Source organism: Suncus etruscus, chromosome 3, assembly GCF_024139225.1.
Source record: "Suncus etruscus isolate mSunEtr1 chromosome 3, mSunEtr1.pri.cur, whole genome shotgun sequence".
Lineage (NCBI taxonomy): Eukaryota > Metazoa > Chordata > Mammalia > Eulipotyphla > Soricidae > Suncus > Suncus etruscus.
The window spans coordinates 39,008,878-39,023,080 of NC_064850.1; the positions used below are offsets into that span (position 1 = coordinate 39,008,878).

The window sequence follows — 14,203 nt, forward strand, 5'->3', positions numbered from 1 at the left end:
ACTAAGATAAATCTTTAGAGAGTCTCGGTGACAAACTACAGAGTGGAAAGGTCCCATAAAGTGTAGACCTCAGACCCAAGACACATACTCAGTACTAAAGCTGAACATAGGCAAGACCAGGTTGATATATGTGGGTGGCAGGTAGATACAGGGGGACAGGACTGGGCCAAGACATTATAACCTGGACCAGGTGTCACTAGTGAAGAGAGGGCCTGGTCACTGCGGAGTGGCCTGGACCCTGAACTTTCCACTGTACAATGATTTCACCACATAAGCACCTGAGGTTGTGAATGTAGCTCATTTATACAGTGCTCAAGAGCCACAGCTTATGGTACTTGTTATACCTTCAGGGTCACACACGTAACTCTGATATTTCCTACTGGAGGTGCCTGGCCCACAGGGGCTGGGAATGGGAAGGCAAACACTCCCCCATTCTGTAGTGAAAACCACTACTTCCCTTCTACCTCTGTGCAGATTTTTGAGATTGGGAGATTTGTTTTTAATTATATTTCTCCAACATAAAAAGTGGGGTGGGGGAAGAGAGAGGAAATAAAAATCCAAAACCACAGTTCAACTCTCAAATAGCATTCATAACAAATAACAAAATTCCATGACTTGGAACTGAGAGACAAGTGAAATCTCAGACTGCCCATTGATCCTGGAGAGAAGAGTTTTTACAGAGTAAAGAAGTGGCAAACGGGCCACAGTGCTGGCCGTGCTCAAGAGCATCTGCAGGCCAAAGGACCCAGGTCATCCCAACAGAAGCCTCTACAGCTCTCTCTGAAGTCGAGGTTCTGACCAGGTCTCTGTAAGTGACATGGAGACTTGCTTGTTCTCTGTTTCTGAGCAAATCTTTTTCAAAAGCACCTGTATGTGCATGAGAGACCCAGGCAGGCCCCAGGAGACCAAGGTTCAGCATCTTCTTCCTGCTCCCAAAGACTGTCTTGGAACTTTGGAAAGAAAGGGGAGCAGTAACTGCTGCCTGCCTTGTAAGCAAGTGCCATTATGCCCATAAGCTTAAGAGACAAAAGTAAAACTAAAAAAAAGAAACAGGGCTGGAGAGATAGCATGGAGGTAAGGCATTTGCCTTGTATGCAGAAGGACGGTGGTTCGAATCCCAGCATCCCATATGGTCCCCTGAGTCTGTCAGAAGCGATTTCAGAGCATAGAGCCAGGAGTGACCCCTGAGCGCTGCCGGGTGTGACCCAAAAAAACAAAACAAAAAAGAAAAAACAAACAAACAAACAAAAAACTGATGGGAACAGAGAAAATACTCAATCCATGTTAGGTTATAGGCAACCATGGTATTCTTTTCAAGATTTTGTTTGTTTGTTTGTTTGTTTTTGGGCCATATCTGTCTGATGCTCAGGGGTTACTCCTGGCTAAGCACTCAGAAATTGCCCCTGGCTTGGTGGGACCATATGGGACGCCGGGGGATCGAACCGTGGTCCTTCCTTGGCTAGCGCTTGCAAGGCAGACACCTTACCTCTAGCACCACCTCTCTGGCCCCACTTTTCAAGGTATTTTAAGCGATTCTTCTAACTCTATGGAACTCCTCCTTCAAATGCAAAGTTTTTTGCCCTAAAAATACAGAACGAAAAAAAAATGTACTTTGCACATAAACTCAAAGGACAGAAGAGACTGCCTGGCAGCGGTTTCTATGAACCCAAACTCCCAGAGGCTTGAAAAAGAAACATTTAAGTCACAAAGCGAATTCTCTACCAGGAAATGAAATGAAATTCTTTTGTTTATGCCCACAAGATCACTAGAAAGGTGGGAAAACACACCAACGAACATATACATCTCTCTTTCCTCTTTCTCTCTTCTCTCTCTCTCTCTCTCCCGTCTATCTTTCCCTTCCTCAAACATGATCTATTTCCTCTCTCTCCCTCTCTCCCTCTCCCTCCCTATCCCCAAGCAGGAGCTACCATAGCTGTTTCTGGGGCAGGGAATGGGCAAAAGAAACACAGGCAAGAGACCATCGTTTCCAAAATATATATAGTTTATATTCCAAATGTTAATAAATATTTATATTCCAAAATAGAATATACAGAAAGGGAAAGCAAAAAGAGAGGAAAATACTCAAAGTGTCCACTGTACATAAAGTAAATCTTTCTGGGCCCAGAGAGATAGCACAGCGGTGTTTGCCTTGCAAGCAGCTGATCCAGGACCAAAGGTGGTTGGTTCGAATCCCGGTGTCCCATATGGTCCCCCGTGCCTGCCAGGAGCTATTTCTGAGCAGACAGCCAGGAGTAACCCCTGAGCACTGCCGGGTGTGGCCCAAAAACAAAACAAAACAAAAAAGTAAATCTTTCTTTCATGGATTGATCATCCACTTCTCTTTGACAATAACCGATTATAAAGGTTAAACCCAAGGTTGAGAGAGCAGAAAAATAAGATAAGGGATCATCATTTCCAGTCAGTGCTATGAGATTGTTTAAAGGGCCCACAGGCAAACTCTTGATGTAGAGACCCCAGGTTTGATTGAATCCTAGCAGGAGAGGTGCCCTGATCCCTCTGGGAGTGTCCCCGGAACACAGCTGGGTGTAACCAGAATTCCGAGCATCTAAGCAACAACCTTCTAAGACACAGGCTGCCCGGCAAAAGACAGACACATCCAGGCAGCTGTGCAGGCTTGTAATTATGATCAGAGTAAAAGCCGACCCTTGGGTGCTTGTTCCCAAGCGTAGACGCTGAGAGCAAGGGGCCAGGCTGAATTCAGAAAGATCGGACTTACTGAAGAGACAGGGAGGAGGGAAAAGCAGGGGAAAAAAGACTCCTGGATTATGGGAGACAGTACCTTAAAACAGGATTCCAGAGAAAGACTGAAGTCCCCTACTCTTTGAAGCCTTGTTGTTACAAGGAAAGAGGAGAATGTAGAAGCTTTTTTTTTTTTATATATAAAATCTTTATTTAAGCATCATGATTATAAGCATGATCGTAGCTGGGTTTCAGTCATAAACAGAACACACACACACCCTTCACCACTGCATTGGTAAAGCATTTTTTATTAAGTTTAAAGCTATGGGCTGGTAAAACAGTAGCCAGGATATAGAGAATATATTCACTTACTTCTGGGGTCCAGGCACAGAGGATTATCCAAGTTATCAGACATATCCGGGGCCATCCTGGTGATATTCCGCATTAGGAGCTCTTTCCTCAGAGCCATGGTCCTCATCTCTTCCTATCTAGAATTATTCATTGTCACTTCTATCCCTAGAATTATTAATTCAAATGTCTGCATAGGGGCTGGAGTGATAAACAACGGGTATGGCACTTGTCTTACATATGGCTGACCTGGGTCCAATCCCCAGCACCAGAGGGTTCCTCTGAGTCCGAAGCACTAAGTCAGGCGTAAACTCTGAATCCAGCCAGGGATAACCCCCCAAATCAAAATAAAAACCTGCAGAGTAAAAAAATAATAATAGAGCCCAGAGAGATAGTACAGTGGTGTTTGCCTTGCAAGCAGCCGATCCAGGACCAAAGATAGTTGGTTCAAATCCCGGTGTCCCATATGATCCCCCGTGCCTGCCAGGAGCTATTTCTGAGTAGACAGCCAGGAGTAACCCCTGAGCAACGCTGGGTGTGGCCCAAAAACCAAAATAATAATAATAATAATAAAAATAATAATAATAATAATAATAATAATAAAAATGTTAAAAACCTGCATATTTAGCTAGCTCAGAATATGAATACAAAATCTTCATACATAAATGCTCCATTCTACACTACCATTTATAATAGCAGAAATATCTAATATAATGCTGCTTCCCAAAAGCTAAATATTTAATCATAAATCAGGGAATGACTTGGTAGTAAAACCACGGCTCATTTTTACATGATGCAATTTAATTGAGCCATTAAAAATGTTGACTATTTATAATCAACAAAAAATGCTGTATTACTACATTTAATGCAATAAGGAAAACATTTTTTTTAAATTTAGAGTTGAGGTCATAGTGTGCACTCAAGTATAAACCTTGAATTTTTTGGGAATTCAGATAGGATGGGAGAAATGGAAGGAGAGAAAATGCTCCCCAAAATTGAAGATAATTTTTTTCTTTCTTTTCTTTTTTATTTTGTGGCATGCCACAGCTTGCTGCTCAGGGGTTACTCATGGCTCTACATTCAGAAATTACTCCTGGCAGACTCAGGGGACCATATAGAATGCCGGTGATGGAACCTGGGTTGGCCGCATGCAAAGCAAATGCCCTATGTGCTGTGCTATGGCTCTGGTCCCTGAAGATAGTTTTCAAATTAAATAAAATCTTTTCCTCATGGGGCCGGGCGGTGGCGCTGGAGGTAAGGTGCCTGCCTTACCTGCGCTAGCCTAGGAGATGGACCGCGGTTCGATCCCCCGGCGTCCCATATGGTCCCCCAAGCCAGGAGCGACTTCTGAGCGCATAGCCAGGAGTAACCCCTGAGCGTTACCGGGTGTGGCCCAAAAACCAAAAAAAAAAAAAAAAAAAAAAAAAAAAAAAATCTTTTCCTCAAACACTTTCCCCATCATGCCATTCCCTACCCTTTGAACTCTTTATTCTTTTTTAAACTGGAAAACAAACATTTTTTTTAATGTTTAATATGGAACGCTTCACAAATTTGTGTGTCATCCTTGCGCAGGGGCCATGCTAATCTTCTCTGTATTATTCCAATTTTAGTATATGTGCTGCCGAAGTGAGCACTGGAAAACAAACTTTAAGCCTAAGAATAAATTGTACAAAGACAATCATTTAGAGCTAGGTGATTCTGTTTTAAGGACTGAAAAAAAGAAAAAAACAAATACTTCTTTCTCCAACCATTCAATGTGGAGAAATTCACCCGCTTCTGTAACTCAAACCACAAACTCACTCACCTTCTTTTTTCCATACACTGCTCTAGGAACCAAACAAATTTCTGGGTTTCTCTAAATCTGTAACATAAACATATTATGTTTACATTTCAATGTAATTGTGCCTAAAATTAGATTTATTCAAAACTGAAGTTGAAGGAAGGTCAAATACCACTTTAACAAATACCATCCATCAAAAATCTCCATTTAAAAAAAAAAAAAGTTCCTCTAGGCTGCACGCCAACGATCTGCTTATTTGAAATACTTCTTCAAAAGACAACATTCCAACACATTAGAACAGTGGGACACCCACACTCCTCTTCTAGTTACCTAATATGACACTTCCCCTGCAGGGTTTTTTTTGGGGGCGGAGGGAGTAGAGTGGGGAAAGAGGGTATTGGGCGACACCCAGCGGTGCTCAGGGGTCATTCCTGGCTCTGGGCTCACGAGTGAGTGACCCTATGAGTGTGCTCATAGCACCATATGCAGTGCTGGGAATGGCACTGTGGTTGGCAGGATGAAGGCAAGACACATGCCCTAACCCATGAGCTATCTCTATGGCTCTCCCATATTTTATTTCAAGAAAGACAAATCTGGTCAATGCTGTTCACTTTCAATGCAAGTCTAAAGCTTGCACTGTTCAAGTCCAAGTTTCTGTACTTGACTTAATAATATTGTCAACCATAAGCGGTAGCAGTTTTCTCAGTTGACAGGTACATTCCACTTTGCTTTTAGACAATATTTGACTTTCTGTGAAGACAAGAAGGACCACAGTACCTCATGTTACACTCTTTTGGTTTGGTTTGGTACTTAGGGATCATTCCTGGCAGGGCTAGGAGAACCACATGTGGGGAAGGGAAGGGGACTGAACCTGGATCAGTCACATGCAAAGCATCCTACCCACTGTCCTGCATGCTATACTTTTTAGTGAGAAAAAAATGTAAATATTTTAATTAATACTAACATTTCAACACTAAGGAGAGCTCAGTCCTGAGACAAAATGATCCCAGGAGAATAACTGTATGGGGCTGGAATAATAGTACAGCAGGTAGGAAACTTGCCTTTCATGTAGCTGCCCCAGGTTTGATCCCGAGCCTACCAGGAGTGATTTCTGGGTACAGAGTCAATAATAAATAAACTCTGAGCATCCCTGGCCTCAAGACCAAAAGAAAAATGGGAAAAACCAAGACTCTTTTAAGGGAAAGGGGGAATAAAAATGGCAAACGATGGGGCCGGAGAGGTGGCGCTAGAGGTAAGGTGTCTGCCTTGCAAGCGCTAGGATAGGATGGACTACCGTTCGATCCCCAGGCGTCCCATATGTTCCCCCCAAGCCAGGAGCGATTTCTGAGCGCATAGCCAGGAGTAACCCCTGAGCGTCAAACGGGTGTGGCCCAAAAAACAAAAAAAAAAAGGCAAACCAATGGGAAACCAAATCTGCCAGCCTGTCTGCCCAACTGTAGGGGATTAATTAATTAACTAATTAATTTGCCAAGGCCTCTCCCTCTGGCAGGAGAGGAAGAAATGACTGCCAGGAGACCCCTAACATGCACTTTACTAAAATCATCTTATCGGCACTACTTCCCCTCCTGGACCTACCACACAACGGACCACTCAGAGAACCACAAGCCCCTTTCTCTTGGACATTTCAACATTTTATCCCTTAATAACAGCAGAGCAGAGATTCTTAAATCTGAATTCTTTGGGCTTTCACTAGTTTGTATGACTGGTGCATGCAGAATTAACCGAATCTCCCATCCTTTTCCACCCAACAACCCCCGGTTACTTAACCAAGAGAAAAGTTCCCCTTCTGCCCTCAGAGACACTCAGACCACAGAGTGACGTTAATAAATTATCTTGAACTGAACAGTTACCTCACATTTATGTAAGGAAATAGATCCTGAATCGTTAGTAATGAAAAGGTCGATGTCCACAACATGCCCTCAAAGAGTTCGGTGGGGGTGGGAGGAGGGTTAAAATGAGAAATAAAGGAAATGCATGTGGCAAAATGTCAACTACGGGTAAAAGTGGGGAACAATCTGGAATGTCTTCCTTTATTGCTCCTGTGATCCATAAATTTAAAAAGTGTCTTAAAAGGCAAAGTTCAAAACATAACGACTAAGTACTGTGAAGTATGTTTGAAGAACAAAGAGAAGTGGAACCACTCGGTACAATATTTAAAGTTGTTTCCCAGGGCCGGATCGGTAACACAGTGGTTAGGGCATTTGCTTTGAACACAGCCATTTCTGAGGACAGAGCCAGGAGTAATCCCTGAGCACTACCAGGTGTGGTCCAAAAACAAAAACAAAAACAAACTAGTTTCCCTACTCCCACTTAAAACTTTAGAGGTTTTACCTCCTGCCCCTGAAATTAGTCACCCACACAAACAACACTGATTGCAGGAACCTGCCATGCTTGAATCTATACCAGAAGCAGAGGAAAGGAAACTGGGCTGGGATAAGTCACACAGGGTGAACAGTAAGAGCAGCACGGAGGTCCCCGAGCTGGTGCCCAGGCACCTTGAGAAGCACCCTAAAGCAGAGCCCACTACACAGCACGGGGCCAATGCTCCATCAGAGCAGGGGCGAGGGCAGGAAGGCCAAGAAACAGCTGAGAGCACCCAGAAGGTGCTCTCCCAGAAGGCTCAGAGAACCCAAGCGGCTCCCCTAAAAGGGCCTTCCTCAAAGCACCGTGGGGCCCAAATCCTGAGCCTCTTCCTACAGTTTTACAAGTATTGGGCCTTGGCTTTGATTTTCTCTGGACTCTTCTCACCGGGCTCATGTCTGTCCACCCAAGGACGCTTCATCGTCTCCCTGGAATTGTCCCTGCACACTGCACACTGCGTATCCTGTTCCAGGAACCTCCCAAGCACCCCCACCCTGAACCCTGAATAAACTGAGAACATAAGGGCTTCCTCTAGCTCCCATGCTCTGCCTGCTTCACTCTCCCACAGGAGAGCAATGATGAGCAGTAACAGGCACTTGGGGCTGCTCCCAACTTTCAATAACTCTCAAAAGAAGACAAGGACTCATTGTAAATGCAATCTTTTCTTTATTGAAGCTCCATGTATAGGAATTCAAAAGAACAACCCACACCAGAAATTCATTAACACTGGTCTCCTTTGCTCCAATGAAACATGGTCAACATAAATTCTGGGTGTTGAAAAAAAAAAAAGGCAGGGAAAAAAATTGGAGGTGGCACCCAAGCCAAATCAAATCGGGTTCAATTCCTGGAAACCCATAAGAGTCTGCCAAGGGGCCGGGCGGTGGCGCTAGAGATAAGGTGCCTGCCTTGCCTGCGCTAGCCTAGGACGGACGGAGGTTCGATCCCCCGGCGTCTCATATGGTCCCCCAAGCCAGGAGCGACTTCTGAGCGCATAGCCAGGAGTAACCCCTGAGCGTCACTGGGTGTGGCCCAAAAACCAAAAAAAAAAAAAAAATAGTCTGCCAGGAGTGATTTCTGAGTGCAGAGCCAGGAGTAACCCTGCTGAGCACAGCCATGTGTGACCCCAAAACAAACAAACATAAAATAAAGAAAAGCACAAACAGTGGGAGAGTCTCTCTGGGGATCTCAGCTCCTTGCCAGGGAAGAACAACAAGCATCAGACCACCCCATTAATAAGAAATAAGCAAAATTAAAAAATAAATAAAAAAAAAATAGGGGCCGGAGAAATAGCACAGCGGTGTTTGCCTTGCAAGCAGCCGATACAGGACCTAAGATGGTTGGTTCGAATCCCGGCATCCCATATGGTCCTCTGTGCCTGCCAGGAGCTATTTCTGAGCAGATAGCCAGGAGTAACCCCTAAGCACTGCCGGAGGTGGCCCAAAAGCCAAAAATAAATAAATAAATAAATAAAATAAATAAATAAAAATAAAAAATAAAACACCTTAGAAGAAATACCCAAAAAGTAAAGAAACCAACAGAACTCTACCCACTGATGTAACACCATGTATGGGGAAGAAAATGGTTCAAATATTTTAGTGGCGGGCTGGCGATGTGGTGCTAGAGGCATGATGTTTGCCTTGCAAGTGCTAGCCAAGGAAGGACCGAAGTTTAATCCCCCAGCATCCCATATGGTCCTCCCAAGCCAGGGGCAATTTCTGAGCGCTTAGCCAGAGTAACCCCTTAGCATCAAACGGGTGTGGCCTAAAAACTTCCCAAAATATATATATATATATATATATATATATATATTAGTAGCAGTTTCAGAGGCCTGACCTGCATATACAGGTACACACATATTACACAAGGTACCTGTGTCTATGCAGGAAAACTCCAGCCACAAACGAGCTCTCTGGGAGGTGCCACCTGTGTACCGATTGCCTTACCCGCCAGAGGATAATCTGGTTCTTCCTACTCTGTGTCTCACTGTGATTTAGACACAATCCTTCAAAGGGCAAGTCAAAGGGCTGTGACACTTGCCTCGCAGGGAGGAGGCCCAGCATCAGTTCCCAGCACCGGAGCATGATCCTTTCAACACCTCTGAATGCACCTCCACGTGCATGCCCTGTACAGCCCTCAAGCACCACTGGATAAAGTCCCAAAACCAAAACCACAAAGCCAGATGCAAGTCACAGATAAGTAGGATTAGGGGTGGTTCGATAGATAGCACAACAGGGAGAGCACGCTTGCCTTCCATGCCACTGACCCAGGTTCAATCCCCAACACCAGGCCTGGTTCCCTGAGTTTGGCCATGGGCAATTCTTGAGCACATGGCCAGGGGTAAGCCCTGAGCAGTTCCAAAACAAAATAAAACAAACCCGAAAATAAAAAAAAAAAAAAATCAAAACTTTGGGTCAGGTATGGTATGGGTGAAATATATATAAATATATAATATATAAAAATATAGGGCCAGAGAGATAGCATGGAGGTAAGGCGTTTGCCTTGCATGCAGAAGGTCATTGGTTTGAATCCTGGCATCCATATGGTCCCCTGAGCCTGCCAAGAGTGATTTCTGAGCGTAGAGCCAGGAGTAATGCCTGAGCGCTGCTGGTTGTGACCCAGGAACAAAAAATATGTATATATAATATATATAAATATATTAAATATATAAGCATATATATGCATATATAAGCATTATGTATATATTTCAAACATCTGAGAAACCCCAAGTGGCAATTCCAAAGAAAAATATCAAATAAGTTACATCAATTTTTTTTTGTCTTTGGGACACACCCTGTGATGCTCAGGTGGTTACTCCTGGCTATGAGCTCAGAAATCACTCCTGGGGGACCATATGGGAAGCTAGGAAGATTGAACTGAGGTCTGTCCTAGGTCAGACGCAAGCAAGGCAAATGCCTTACCGCTGTGCCACCACTAAGGCCCCATTTGGGGGAGGGGTCACACCTGGTGGTGCTCAGGGCTTATTCCTGACTGTGCTCAGAAATCACTCCTAGCAGGCACAGGGGACCATATGGGATGCTGGAATTCAAACCACCGTCCATCCTGGATCAGCTGTGTGCAAGGCAAATGCCTGACCGCTGTGCTATCTCTCCAGCCCCTACATAAATTCTGTATCCAGATGGAAAAGTGAAACTGAACTTCTGTTAATTTCTGTCAGTTCCTGCCAGAAACTGAACTTCTGTCTAATGACAAACTAAAAACAAATACCACTTTTATTACTGACCTAACTGTACAAAGAAAAACAATAAAGCTAGCAAAAAGAAGAAGAAAAAATAAATCTTTATGTCCTTGGGGATGAGTAAAAATGTTATAATTGTGTGGTCCTTAGCTGATTGCAAAAAGGAAAGAGTAACCTCCTTCTATTCCCATCTTTCCCTTTTCTTCCACCAGACCCTGGTTCCAGGTTCACTTTTGAGAAAACAACTTCCAAACACAGTTTCCTCCTCTGTTTTCCCTCCAAGAACTGGAGCCAGGCTCTAGGTGTGTCTGTGGATCTTCCCAGGCTTGGACTTGGGCAGTGAATTTGGCACAGTAGCTGCTGCTACTTTTCTGAGACGATGCTCTCACATGCCTGGGGGCTTCCCATGGGGCACTGGAGACCACCCAGAAGCAATCCAATAGCTCTTGAAATTAATATCATTGTATATATTGAGAATACAAAGAGAATGTGATTCAAAAATAAAATATCTTAGACAAGAGGCAGAGGCATTCATCAGAAGAAGTTTGAAGGGCTAATGTGGCTCGAAGAGAAAGGTAAGAACTCTATTCACTGAGTGACCGCTCTGGTGGAAAGTGCAGAGAGCACAGAGTAAGTAGAATCAGAAAAATCCTCCCACAGGTTGGTCAGGAAAAGGCTGATCTACATAACACAGGTTAAGGGGCAAAGGACTGGACAGTCTAAGTTTCCAAATGGCCAGTCAACTGTAGAAGCACTTAGAATGATACAGATTCCACCTCGATGAGCCACACCCCATGCCCAGAGCTGAAGATGGCAAAGCCATGTCAGGGGAGAGAGGAGGAGCTCTGAGCTCTGGCCTGCACCACTGACAGAAGCTCAACGACACTGCCAGGCTGCATACACACATATCCACAAAGATCTCTCCACAATCTCTCTATGATAGACAGTCACCGACAGAGATATCTGAGAATGTTCACAACAGAAGTCCCAGAGCAGGAACAACTGTTCTCAAAGTCCCCAAAGGCCGGAGCAATAGCATAGCAGGGACTTGCACATGACTGACCAGGTTCAATCCCTGGGATTCTATATGTTCCCCCCAGAGCCTACCAGGAGTGGTTTCTGAAAGCAGAGTCAAAAGCAAAAGCAGAAAGAAAAGAATTTTTAAAGATATCTTCGAGATCTGTCCTTGTTCTCACTGATGAGAAAAATTCAAGCAAGGGCTAGATGCTGGTAAGCTGAACCTACCTATACAGCGAGCATTCTAGAAATAATGAGCATTTCCACATAGTGAGGAGTTGGGAAATAGGACCAAACAGCTGCACAGATTTTTTGTTGTTTGTTTGTTTGTTTGGTTTGGGAAAGCCACACATGACAGTGCTTGGAATTCCTCCTAGCTCAGAGATTGGGGAATGGCTCCTGAAGATGCTCAGAGCCCAGCAGTGCCGGGAATCAAACCCAGACCTCCTGCATGGCCAAGTCGGTGATGAGCTCTGAGTTCTCTCTCCAGTCTAAGACACAGGTTTTCTAACCACTCAATCTGTCCCACCGTTCAGGTCTATTTCAAATACTCAAGAGTTTCTCTAGTCACCCTGCTTCTTGCACTTGTAGAGAGAGCCTAAAGCAAGCTTCTTAGGCCTGAGCTTCAGAGATCACCCATGAGCACTCATGATTTTGTCTCCTGCATGAGCAGGTCTGTTTCTTCTGAGAATAAGATTAGATGTTCATGAGCAAGGGAGTCTCCCAAGTGAACATTGGCCTATAGCAAGTGCTCGTGGCTCATTTATGGAATGTCTGTGCTGCTCTAAATGCTGACATGGAGACAAAACTCTTGTCCATGCTGACTGCAGCAACCTTAGCACTCAGGAGGAACCTGTGGGAGGCATATAAGCCACCACTACCCTGTGTCACAGCTGAGCAGATGTCGCAGCACTGACTGCACTGGGTACAAAGCCAGACTAGGAGACACAGCTCCAGGACCCACTTTTGTATATCATCCATTATAGAAACCCTTATTTCCCTGGGGCCAGGGGAGGACAGAGCTCAGTCCTCAACAGAGAAAGGGAGGGAGGGAGGAAGGAAGGAGGGAGAGAGGGTGGGAGGGTAGGAAGGAAGGAAGGAAGGAAGGAAGGAAGGAAGGAAGGAAGGAAGGAAGGAAGGAAGGAAGGAAGGAAGGAAGGAAGGAAGGAAGGAAGGAAGGAAGGAGGGAGAGTGGGAGGGAAGAAAGGAAGGGAGGGAGAGAGGAAAGGAAGGGAGGGAGGGAGAGAGGAAAGGAAGGGAGGGAGGGAGGAAAGGAAGGGAGGGAGGGAGGAAAGGAAGGGAGGGAGGGAGGAAAGGAAGGAAGGAAGGAAGGAAGGAAGGAAGGAAGGAAGGAAGGAAGGAAGGAAGGAAGGAAGGAAGGAAGGAAGGAAGGGAGGGAGGGAGGAAGGAGGGAGAGTGGGAGGAAAAGAAGGGAGGGAGGGAGGAAAGGAAGGGAGGGAGGGAGGAAAGGAAGGAAGGAAGGAGAGTGGGAGGGAAAGAAGGAAGGGAGGGAGGAAAGGAAGGGAGGGAGGAGAGAGGAAAGGAAGGGAGGGAGAGAGGAAAGGAAGGAAGGTGAATGGGAAGTAGGGAGAGAAAGGAAAAAGAAAAAAGGAAGGAAGGAGAGAAAAAGGAAGAAAACGAAAAAGTAGAAAGAAAAGAAAAAGGAAGAAAAAATGAATTGGAAGGAAGAAAAGGAGAAAAAAGAATGATGGGAGGGAAGGAGAGGTGGAAGAGGAAGAAAAGTAGGTAGAAAGAAAGGAAGGAAGGAAGGGAGAGAGGGAAATCTGAACTCAGAACCAATGTTATTCTTTAAATCAGTGTTTTTCAACCTTTTTGTGTAAAGGCACACTTTTTCATGAAAAAATAAAATCAAGAGGCACACCACCATTAGAAAACGTTAAAATTTAACTCTGTGCCTATATTGACTCTATAAAGTAATTCTCTTGAATAGAAATCACATAAACACAAAGAAATTATTGTATAATTACTTTATTATGAAATAATTAAGTATTTTATAATTGTTCATATTTCTGTGTACTTACTCAGTGTGAAACCTGGGCCTGTTTGGCTGAACACAAGCTGATATTCTGACAGGAATTGAAGAAAGACACACATGTAGCTCTTCGTCGACAGCTCTCAGTCTCTCTCTGTCTTTAGTTTTTAGAGTCCGTAACATGAACTTCAGCTCACAAAGAGACCAATCATGCCAAAGGCGCATGTTATGGATGAAAATGGAATTTTTTCTATGGCACACCAGACAATATCTCATGGCACACTAGTGTGCCGTGGCACAGTGGTTGAAAAACGCTGCTTTAAATAACTGCATAATCGAGTCATGTTAAAAATAAAGCATGCTTTTCTCCAATATGCATATTTGAAGAAAAAGGACTATCAGTTAATTTTAATCAAATGCTAAATATGGGTCAGGATGGGGTTCAGAGCTAAAGAAACTCCCTATTCCCCTCACAACTGTAAGCCAATGCCCCCTGCCACCTGAGCCCCAAAGATGCTCTCTGTCCCCAATCCAGGAATGGAGGGATCAGAATATGGCCAACCCCTATCCTTTAGGCCCTCCAACACTATGTAAAGGCTGCTGATATTCAGTGGCGCCAAGCAAAATTAGTTTGAAATCACAGGAGTCACAGTTCCCCTAAGTGTCAGCCTGACCCCTGGACAAGCTAAGGAAAGGGGCTATTCAAATGTGGGGCTCATCTCATTCATTACCCAGGCCCTCTTAGCTGCTACCAACAGAAAGAGAACATAAACCACAGAATTCCAAT

The 14,203-nt window shown here is 44.4% G+C and overlaps 1 non-coding gene across 1 annotated transcript; it reads right to left on the reverse strand.

Annotated features, from left to right (window-relative positions):
- Nucleotides 1–4,575: 4,575 nt before the first annotated feature.
- On the reverse strand, nt 4,576–4,682 carry LOC126005667 (U6 spliceosomal RNA). The gene has a single exon (XR_007494708.1). It is a non-coding gene; the product is annotated as a U6 spliceosomal RNA (small nuclear RNA).
- Nucleotides 4,683–14,203: the final 9,521 nt, after the last annotated feature.